The sequence below is a fragment of the Phasianus colchicus genome, chromosome 17, assembly GCF_987193195.1.
Source record: "Phasianus colchicus chromosome 17, bPhaCol1.hap1.1, whole genome shotgun sequence".
Classification (NCBI taxonomy): domain Eukaryota; kingdom Metazoa; phylum Chordata; class Aves; order Galliformes; family Phasianidae; genus Phasianus; species Phasianus colchicus.
In genome coordinates this window covers 39,538-51,252 of record NC_143452.1, presented here as the reverse complement: position 1 = coordinate 51,252, position 11,715 = coordinate 39,538, and the positions used below count along the sequence as shown (strand labels likewise).

The 11,715-nt window shown below is 37.8% G+C and overlaps 1 long non-coding RNA gene across 1 annotated transcript; it reads right to left on the bottom strand.

Moving 5' to 3' along the window:
- Positions 1-3,177: 3,177 nt before the first annotated feature.
- Positions 3,178-11,151, bottom strand: LOC149915562 (uncharacterized). The gene is made up of 4 exons (XR_016471967.1): positions 10,919-11,151; positions 10,193-10,312; positions 8,159-8,303; positions 3,178-3,313 (listed from the first exon to the last, which is right to left on the bottom strand). It is a non-coding gene; the product is annotated as an uncharacterized LOC149915562 (long non-coding RNA).
- Positions 11,152-11,715: the final 564 nt, after the last annotated feature.

Genomic DNA, 11,715 nt, shown 5'->3' with positions numbered 1-11,715 from the left:
TTTAGCAGAAAGACAGAGGGATGGAAAGTTTCATAGAAAGATTCCATGGGGAGAAGTCTCATTCATTTATTGTGGATAAATATGATGAAAAGGTATTCATATACTAAGTTTTAATAACTGTATGGTTAACAGGAGGAACAGTAGACAGCTTTGAGCAGTAGCTGACATACAGAACAGGAGAGTTGGAAGAGTAATATTTCCAAGAAGATTAATTTAATTTAAAGGCAGAATGTTTTTTGGCTATTGGAAAGTTCTCTGTTGTGTTGAGCAAAAGGATATATATACTGGCTGAAAATAAACCTGTAAAAGTGAGGTAATGCATTTACTAAAACAACAATAATTGCTATATCAGGATGGATCATATATTAAAGGCAATAAAACTCTGATTAATAGCTGTCAGGTTATTTCTTTATTTTCTCAAATATTTATTTGAGCGCAACATACTATAAATACTTTAAAGAAAATGTTTATCTTATATTTGTACATGATTGCACTCAGTAATACATGGAAGAGCAGCCACTGAAGTGGGAGGATCATAAGCCCAATGTATGTGAAGAGAGAGAGCAATAAATTTGATTCTTCTCAGCATTTTTCTGTTACAGGTTTTGAGAAACTTGTTAGATTTTAGTACCTGCAAATGTAAATGAAACCAACATAAAATACCATACATAACCTTATTACTTTAAATAACATAGAAAATATGGATTGGAAGACTCGTGTGCATGTTCTTTTTTTCTGTCTTAGACCTGAATAAAGCTGTAAAGAAGAAATTAATGCTCTAGTAAGTCACTGTCAACTCTTGCAAGTCCATTTGGGAGAAAATTTGACACTCCATTTTTTTTTTCTTGTTGTCCTTCTATCTCCTTACTCTCCTTTCTGTGTATGTTTATTATTTGCCTCATTTCTGTGAAAACAAATCAGGCTCCATTAATAAAAGCAAAAACTGTTTAAGGCCATCCATCTTACTCTTTCTCCTCAAAGGTTTGCTGCCACTTGTTCTATCACAGAGGACTGCAAAACTTTTTTGCTCCACATTGTTACCCTCTAAAGATAAAATGAATAAATTGCTTAAGAAGATGTTGAAAGACTCTTAATGGTGCATTTATGATCATAACATACGTATTTGTGAGACCTAAGGATTTTTATTCATTCTATTTTTGTTCAATGTAAAATCAAGATTAACTTCTTAGATTTTCTGGACATCCTCGTTGTATAAATTTAATTTTTTACTCCTTTTCCTTGTACAACTTCTGAAATCTGACAGTAAGAACATTTTTATTTTTGTCTCAAACCTCTTTTTTATTCTTTGTCCATCTATTTTTTTTTTCCCCCTATGATGCTTCTTATAACTTTACCAATTACTTTGTGTTCCATTTCATTACGTTATTTATTTTTGCTTTTTCTTTAGGGCAGGATATGTCTACTGCTATGCATCTGCACAGTTCCTACAATGGAGCTTTGATCCTGGTTGGATTGCTTAAGTGCCATTAACATAAACGTGGTTAACAAAAATAGTAGTTTCAGCTTAGTATTTTTCATGCTAAATCAGGTTCAAAACTAGAAGAATAAAAGTTTTTTTGTAAGAAACATAAACATCCATGTTGATTTCATAAGTGAAACTGATTCTGTTTTTGAAGAGCGGAAGAAATTTAAATAATTCATCTGAAAGCAAAGTTCACTTCTGTTTCTATATTCTCAGAAGTGAATCATCAGATTAAACTAGCATGCCACAGTTTAGTGGTAAACCTCTAACACTACCAAATCTACATATGTAGATTTTGCTTTAATGTCACAGGCAACAGAATGTAATCAACTAACAAACAAAACAAGCAAACAGAAAATTCACATCCAAATAAACCAGAAAGAGGAGTTTATAGACACTCTACAGAACTGTTAGCTGTGCTATGCTTTTCAAAAGCTGGAATTTGTCCTACAGACATCTCAGAAGTTGCACATCTGTCCAAGAAGAATCATTGCACTTTATTTCTACTGTACATGTTTATCTTATATCTTATTCTTCATTACTGTTATGTACTATGCAAAATACATAAAGAAAAAAAGCAGTAATCAAACTATACATACTGTGAGCAGGGCTTTGTGAAGGCTGCAGTACTGTACAGAAGAAAGCCTTGAACAGATCTATCTCAAATTCAGGGTAATAATACATTTATTTCCTACCCACATTGCTCATGTAATCCACCAACTATTTTAGGAACGCCTAGATTCTTAAAAATACAGAAATTAAAGTGATTTCCTGATCAACCCTTACAGAAAGACACAAGTTTAAACATGAAAGCAACTATGAATGCTTTGGAGAGAAAAAAATAGAATGTAATGTTAATAATCCCTGTAATGTTAATAAGCTAAATAACAGTTTCAAAGTTTAGTATCTTGATGCTTTACGGAGCTCCCATAAAATGGCTCTGAGCCTTCCCTTTCTAATGATTTTGCACACCCACGCAACTTGCTCTGTGGGGATGGAAGATAACAGGATTTAGATCCTTGACACACTGCAATTGATTTAACAATAAATATTGTCCATCCTAGTTTTGGGTTACTATAAGATGAAAGCAAAAATGTATATACTGATCTACTGGTTTTCTTTTAAAAAACATTCACCTGATGCTGAAGGCTAATTCTGTAAAGCTGAAACTTAAATCCCAGCAGAAACAGGTTCCCAGATATTAAAAACAAACAAACAAACAAACAAAAAAAAAATCATAAAAGTATGTATAATGAAATCTTTAGGCATGTGACAAACTTTGTTTTATATATTATATGATTTCAGAACATCTGTCACACACATTCACAAACTTTCCTTAGAAGGAGAAGCAGAAGTTTAGATGATGATAAAGTTATGTTCTTACCACATTAGAAGGTTCCAATTTCTTCCTTCTAGCAAGGTCAGTGATATTATTGCCATTGTAGTTGATGCTCTCCATACAGCCTTTGAAATTTTTTTCTGCTGTTAGAACTTGGCTTCCCAGAAAAAGGCATGCCTCCAAAGGTTATCTTTGAATGTATCAGAAAATGAAAGACAGTTACTGGAGGACAAGGGCTTAGAATTTTTGCTTACTAGAAAAAGAAAGTATCAAACAAGTACTGGAAAAGTAGGAAAAAGTTAAGTTTCAAGGACATTTCCATCAGAAAGAATGGAAATGAAAGAACGGAGCCCCCAGGCTGGTTGTTGAGTGAGAATTACTGCTTACCCAGCATCCGTTTGCTTCATCAAATGTCCCCCATCTGCTCACAGAAACCTCTCTGAGATGCTTTTCTGAAGAATATTTGGCAGCATGTTTCCCAGGGCTGATGCCTAGAGGAGAGGGTTACATGGAGACTTGCTGTCTATCTTGATGGCAAACCCCTCCTAAGTAGGAATCCAGAGCTGGTGACTCACTTTGTAGTCTTGTATAGGTCTGGGGCAAGACAACATTATGGCAGTGGGGAGATATTCATGGTCAGGCTGGACAGGCCTCTGAGGTCTCTGACCTCTGTGGGTGTCCCTGTTCATTACTGGGGAACTGGACTCAATGGTCTGTAAGAGTCCCTTCCAACTCAAAAAAAAATTCTATGATTCTATGATTCTATGAATATTCCTGGTTTTATTACAAGTACAAATACTGATAAAGCCTACATTCAAATTGTTTATTCCTTGCTTTTGGAGAAGCTAAAACACTAGCACTAAGAGTTTTAATCAACGTAGATAATAGCTTGTCAGTTGTTATGCACAGTGGTACGTGCACCCAGTTTGAAATTTCAGTGCCATTAATGTTTTTAATTTTTTAAGTGATATGACACAGTACATGCAATCAACAATAATGAACATACCATGGTTCAGGACCCCTGATCTCTCAGCTAGTAATTTAAAATATTTTCATGTGTAGAGACAAGACAAGTATTATGTCCTAAATGGAGTCTAGGTCCCCAGCACTATTTCTCTCTCTATTTGATCCCTAAAAACAACTGTTTTCTTGCCAAAGATTTTGCATCGTTAAATCTCCTTTCTGAAACAATGAATATTGTGTAGTTGCAGGCCACTTTTTCAAACCTGTGGACATTCCCTTTGCTTCTACTTCTTTAAGCAACCTGCAGTTGCAATACACTTTTGCAGTACAGTCTTGAACCTCTTTATTCCTTGTTTTTCAGTCACCATGGGCTGTGTCTGTGCTGTCTTTGTAACCAGGACCAGGGAATGACCTCTTTTCTCCCAGTCAGTTTTCTCAACACATCTACTGGTGTGGATGAAGCAAGCAAAGGCAACAAGAAAAGCAAATACAATTATACTAGCAAGCAGGAGTATCATTTATTATAGATGATAATCACATGTTGGTTTGTCACTAGGTGTGTTTAATCAACAACTTTCTTTTTGAAATAAGAGTGAAGATAAAAGAAAAGTTCAAATAGGATTCCTACATGTCTCGTTTTCATTAAAGATTAGATCTGCTACAACACGATGAACTGAGGATAATATAATGTAACGTCCAAACACTTTTTTTCAAGTAATGTTAACACTGAATGAAAGGTATACAGGCTTCAATGAAATTAGGCAGTTGAGGCCTAGTTGAATGCTATTTGTTGTTGAATGGTATTTGTGACAGTGTTGAAAGAAATGGCTGATGTTATTGTAAAGTTACTGTCTGTCATCTATGAAAAATGGTGTTCTGCACAGGTCTGTGAGTGTTAGAAATGGGCTTTCTTGAAGAGCTGTCTTTATGGAAAAGGAGGCATTGCTTGCAAACTGGTAAATTGGGAAAAAAAAAAAAAAAAAAAAAAGTAACATTTCTGATTTCCAATTTAGTTATTAGAAAATCCCCATCATCTCTCTTTATATTATATGAATACTCCACGGTGTCCTTGGGATGACAAGATGCCTGTACTGCTATTTAGATATGCACAAATACAACAAATCCATGGGCAGATCTTTCCCCTACTGCATTTTTTTAATGTATTTCTTTATTGCTAAACTAAAAGGAAAATAATAGTAGAAAAAATTCAATCACCTTAATCAGCACATGCAAGTCTTAAAAATCTTTTTCTTGCTCTGTAATACTGAAAAGACCTGATGGGAAATGTTACCTTCCAAATTTTGCTCTGTGTATATGCATTTCCTATTTAAACCCTCACTCAGCAAGAGAAGGAAAAACACTTCTCAGTTTCAGTGTAAGTGCCCCATGGAATTTTCTACAGGAAAAATATCACTTTAGATCTGTCAGACAATAACATTTTATTACCTCAAGGATGTTATCTGAACCTGAGGTCTAATATCTAAATGAACTGCAGTTCAGATTATTTGAGATTTAGCAGAAAGACAGAGGGATGGAAAGTTTCATAGAAAGATTCCATGGGGAGAAGTCTCATTCATTTATTGTGGATAAATATGATGAAAAGGTATTCATATACCAAGTTTTAATAACTGTATGGTTAACAGGAGGAACAGTAGACAGCTTTGAGCAGTAGCTGACATACAGAACAGGAGAGTTGGAAGAGTAATATTTCCAAGAAGATTAATTTAATTTAAAGGCAGAATGTTTTTTGGCTATTGGAAAGTTCTCTGTTGTGTTGAGCAAAAGGATAGATATACTGGCTGAAAATAAACCTGTAAAAGTGAGGTAATGCATTTACTAAAACAACAATAATTGCTATATCAGGATGGATCATATATTAAAGGCAATAAAACTCTGATTAATAGCTGTCAGGTTATTTCTTTATTTTCTCAAATATTTATTTGAGCGCAACATACTATAAATACTTTAAAGAAAATGTTTATCTTATATTTGTACATGATTGCACTCAGTAATACATGGAAGAGCAGCCACTGAAGTGGGAGGATCATAAGCCCAATGTATGTGAAGAGAGAGAGCAATAAATTTAATTCTTCTCAGCATTTTTCTGTTACAGGTTTTGAGAAACTTGTTAGATTTTAGTACCTGCAAATGTAAATGAAACCAACATAAAATACCATACATAACCTTATTACTTTAAATAACATAGAAAATATGGATTGGAAGACTCGTGTGCATGTTCTTTTTTTCTGTCTTAGACCTGAATAAAGCTGTAAAGAAGAAATTAATGCTCTAGTAAGTCACTGTCAACTCTTGCAAGTCCATTTGGGAGAAAATTTGACACTCCATTTTTTTTTCTTGTTGTCCTTCTATCTCCTTACTCTCCTTTCTGTGTATGTTTATTATTTGCCTCATTTCTGTGAAAACAAATCAGGCTCCATTAATAAAAGCAAAAACTGTTTAAGGCCATCCATCTTACTCTTTCTCCTCAAAGGTTTGCTGCCACTTGTTCTATCACAGAGGACTGCAAAACTTTTTTGCTCCACATTGTTACCCTCTAAAGATAAAATGAATAAATTGCTTAAGAAGATGTTGAAAGACTCTTAATGGTGCATTTATGATCATAACATACGTATTTGTGAGACCTAAGGATTTTTATTCATTCTATTTTTGTTCAATGTAAAATCAAGATTAACTTCTTAGATTTTCTGGACATCCTCGTTGTATAAATTTAATTTTTTACTCCTTTTCCTTGTACAACTTCTGAAATCTGACAGTAAGAACATTTTTATTTTTGTCTCAAACCTCTTTTTTATTCTTTGTCCATCTATTTTTTTTTTCCCCCTATGATGCTTCTTATAACTTTACCAATTACTTTGTGTTCCATTTCATTACGTTATTTATTTTTGCTTTTTCTTTAGGGCAGGATATGTCTACTGCTATGCATCTGCACAGTTCCTACAATGGAGCTTTGATCCTGGTTGGATTGCTTAAGTGCCATTAACATAAACGTGGTTAACAAAAATAGTAGTTTCAGCTTAGTATTTTTCATGCTAAATCAGGTTCAAAACTAGAAGAATAAAAGTTTTTTTGTAAGAAACATAAACATCCATGTTGATTTCATAAGTGAAACTGATTCTGTTTTTGAAGAGCGGAAGAAATTTAAATAATTCATCTGAAAGCAAAGTTCACTTCTGTTTCTATATTCTCAGAAGTGAATCATCAGATTAAACTAGCATGCCACAGTTTAGTGGTAAACCTCTAACACTACCAAATCTACATATGTAGATTTTGCTTTAATGTCACAGGCAACAGAATGTAATCAACTAACAAACAAAACAAGCAAACAGAAAATTCACATCCAAATAAACCAGAAAGAGGAGTTTATAGACACTCTACAGAACTGTTAGCTGTGCTATGCTTTTCAAAAGCTGGAATTTGTCCTACAGACATCTCAGAAGTTGCACATCTGTCCAAGAAGAATCATTGCACTTTATTTCTACTGTACATGTTTATCTTATATCTTATTCTTCATTACTGTTATGTACTATGCAAAATACATAAAGAAAAAAAGCAGTAATCAAACTATACATACTGTGAGCAGGGCTTTGTGAAGGCTGCAGTACTGTACAGAAGAAAGCCTTGAACAGATCTATCTCAAATTCAGGGTAATAATACATTTATTTCCTACCCACATTGCTCATGTAATCCACCAACTATTTTAGGAACGCCTAGATTCTTAAAAATACAGAAATTAAAGTGATTTCCTGATCAACCCTTACAGAAAGACACAAGTTTAAACATGAAAGCAACTATGAATGCTTTGGAGAGAAAAAAATAGAATGTAATGTTAATAATCCCTGTAATGTTAATAAGCTAAATAACAGTTTCAAAGTTTAGTATCTTGATGCTTTACGGAGCTCCCATAAAATGGCTCTGAGCCTTCCCTTTCTAATGATTTTGCACACCCACGCAACTTGCTCTGTGGGGATGGAAGATAACAGGATTTAGATCCTTGACACACTGCAATTGATTTAACAATAAATATTTCCATCCTAGTTTTGGGTTACTATAAGATGAAAGCAAAAATGTATATACTGATCTACTGGTTTTCTTTTAAAAAACATTCACCTGATGCTGAAGGCTAATTCTGTAAAGCTGAAACTTAAATCCCAGCAGAAACAGGTTCCCAGATATTAAAAACAAACAAACAAACAAAAAAAAAAATCATAAAAGTATGTATAATGAAATCTTTAGGCATGTGACAAACTTTGTTTTATATATTATATGATTTCAGAACATCTGTCACACACATTCACAAACTTTCCTTAGAAGGAGAAGCAGAAGTTTAGATGATGATAAAGTTATGTTCTTACCACATTAGAAGGTTCCAATTTCTTCCTTCTAGCAAGGTCAGTGATATTATTGCCATTGTAGTTGATGCTCTCCATACAGCCTTTGAAATTTTTTTCTGCTGTTAGAACTTGGCTTCCCAGAAAAAGGCATGCCTCCAAAGGTTATCTTTGAATGTATCAGAAAATGAAAGACAGTTACTGGAGGACAAGGGCTTAGAATTTTTGCTTACTAGAAAAAGAAAGTATCAAACAAGTACTGGAAAAGTAGGAAAAAGTCTATGATGAAGTCATGACTGCAAATATTTTTGGTGGTAAATTGTATCTATTATTAGGTTTTCCCAAATACAGAGAAAATATGTATCACAGTTACATATAGACTGTAACGAAGAGAAGGTCTCTAAAAGGAATGCACTTTTAAATGCTTGGCAGAGCAAAATGTCAGTATTGTTAAGAAACAAGAATTTTTTGGCCAAAGAATGTGCTGTCTGTCTGATCTTGGAGAAGAAAAGTCTGCCTTTCTTTACAAACCTGAATGCAGAAAGTTTGAGAAGTAAAGGTGCCCAGTAAAACCTATTTCAATATGTAGACTGAAACAAACATTAAAATAAAAAAAAATCTACTAAATCAAAAGGGAAGAAGGAAAGTGTTGCTTTATGTAGAACATCCATCAGTTTGGTAGAGTGTCAGAAGTGAGAAGTGGTTGGTGGCAAGTAAGTATTATTCATTCTTTGTCATATATTAAAATAAAGGATGTTTTATTTTCTTTCATGTACCAAACCGTAATACCAAACAGTTCCATTTGTCTTAAATACTCTATACAACTGCAGATAATTACAGCAACATAAAAACCAGCATTATGACATACCTAGAGGGATTAGTTTGACTTGTGTTTGGTTCCCAGGTCCCAAGATGCCAGTATCTGGGAAAGTGGCAAATGGAAATTCAACTGTGCAGAGGAACAGGAAAAAACCCTATATCTGTATATCAGCAATACAGAAATAATTGATAAAATGCTCAGGAAACAAGCTGTGTTTAACCAGCACTGTCCAATCCAGCCTGTTGCAGGGTCCACGACAGCAGTGAGAGGAAAGAGCAGCAGACAAGACTCCTCTGGCTTGTACCATGGTATTAGTTCTAGCACGTTCTGCTAGAAGTTCTGCATTTGAAGTTACATTAGCAAGCCTGATGTGCTTGGCAACAGCACAACATCTCACTCCATATGTAACGTATTTTCTGTGGCAAAGAACTTCTTTGTTCATAACTCACGGACTTTTGATTTCCATGCATCTCGTGGGCCTGAGATAAAAGACAATTTAAAAGGAAAGAAAGAAAAAAAAAAGGGGGGGGGGATGCTATGATGGTAATGTTTAATATTCGTGTGGGGGGTGAAAGGTGTACTTGAGTTGCCTAAGCACAAGCTTCTACTGCTATTGGTGATACCTGGGGTAGTGTGCCTTAGTAACCTCTGCTTTCTGCTTGAGGAGGTATGCATCTCTATAAATTCTCTGCCATTTCTGCCAACACCATGGGAGTGCTACAGATATCTAGGGGATATATGTATATAAGCTGCTCATTCAGTTTACGTGTTTGTCTTTTTCTTGGATGAGAAATAGTTGCTGTTTATTATTTCCTTAAATGCAACACAAGCATTTACTCATAATATCCAATCTGAGAACACCGTTCTTGTAACTGCTTATGAAAATCATAGATACAGAAATCAAAAGAAACTGTTTCAATCTGCTTGCATTTAAGGAAATAGGAAGTCTCTTTCCACCCTTGCGCATATTTAAGACTGTTTTCTGACAAACTGCTAGCTAAAGGCTTCAGTCTTTCTTTTTGTGCTTACTCCCTCAATGGAATAGCTGAGCTTTTGTAACTGTCCCTACTTTGAAGTTTTCTAGTGGATCCAGGTTGGTTTAAGTATCCTCTATTCCTCACTTCTGTCTTTTCTACCATTTTCTTCAAAAAGGAGCATGTTAAGAACATAAATTTCTATTCTGTTAAGAGTCTTCTCCTGCAGTTAGCTGGTTAGTAAATAATACTTTGCTCACTCACCTCACTCAACCTGCTGGCCACATTCTTTTTAATGCATCCCAGGATACCATTGGCCTTCTTGACCACAAGGCCACATTGCTGGTTTGTGGTCACCCTGCTGTCTACAGGGACACCCAGGCCCTGTTTGTAAGAGAATGTGATTGACTTCACTTCTTCCAGCAAAAAAAGAGAAGCAGGTCTAAGACATCTGTTTATCTCCAATTTAAACAACTTAATTTAGGTAGAATTATGTGTTTTACAGCTATTCACGTTGCTGTGAAAAGAAGCGCGGCTATACGAATAAGGAGTCGCGCGGCTCTGCCCTCGCAACTCCCCCCGCCCCGCGCACGGAGGCGGCCCCCAGCCGCAGCCCCCAGCCGCAGCCCCCAGCCGCTCCCCCCCTCGCGCAGCGCCACTCCGAGGTGCCGCCTGCCGCAGCGACGGCGGCGGGGAGCCCTCGCGCCCAGAGGCGGCCTTCCCGGGGTCTGCCCTCTCCGCCCCCCTCCCACCTACCTGAGGGCAGCCGGCATCCGTCCGCGCAGCGGCGCACAGCCGGTGGCACCGCGCGCACAGCCTGCCTGCCTGCCTGCCGCCCTCCCTCGGACGAGGGTCCCCTTAGACGAAAGCACAGCCCCAGCCCGGCCGCTACCGCGAGGGACCGCGCCCGCGGCCGGAGCCCGGGGGCCGCGAGGAGGGAGGGCTGAGCGCCCGGTGACAGGTGAGGACGGCCCCCGCGCCGCTCCCTACCTCGCGCCGCTCTCCTCGCAGCCGGCGGCTCGCTTACCCTCGACCGCCGCCGCCCCCTCGCTCCGTTCCCCCGCCCTAACGCGGAGTTCAACGCGACCCCGCTAGCCGCGAGGCCCCGCCCCCCGCCCCGCACTGACGGCTCTTTCCGCCAATAGCGAAGAAGACGGCCGTCCTCGAGCTCCGCCCTCACCTCCTTCGACCAATAGGAGCTATCCGTGGTGCTGCCCCTCCGCCTTCCCGGCAGGCTCGGTTGGCTCGCAGCTGCCGAGCAACGGGCGCGGGGCTGCGGGTGGGGCCGCTGAGGGCGGTGGCCGGGCCCCCGCTGCGGGCCGGGGTTGGTGCCGCGGGATTGTGCCCGGGGCTTCTCGTTCGGGAGCTTTCGCCTCATAGATGGACGTTTTTTGTTCCCCTCCCCTTTTTCCCTCTTGGCTCAGCCATCAGGAGGATGGAAATATCTCCCGCACTCTCAAAGCTGTAATCTCGGCTTGCAGAAATGATAACTGGTATGTGAAGATGTTTCTAATTTTTTTGTTTCTTCACTTGTTTGTGAACCTAGGGTAGGGAGAAAGAACTGAAGTAACCTGCAGTGAGATTCTATCACTTTTGTAACTCCTTAAGCATAGTCAAGAATGTATGTTTGTGAACTACTTTATTAAGATAGTCCTGGTGGAGTATACTTTATATCACTGGGAGTCCAGGATTTTCTGAACTGTTCTTAAATCAGAGTCTAGCAATAGCAAAGTTGAATTACATGTACACTGTACAGTTAGGTTGTTGGTAGTAAGCAGAGCTTGTGC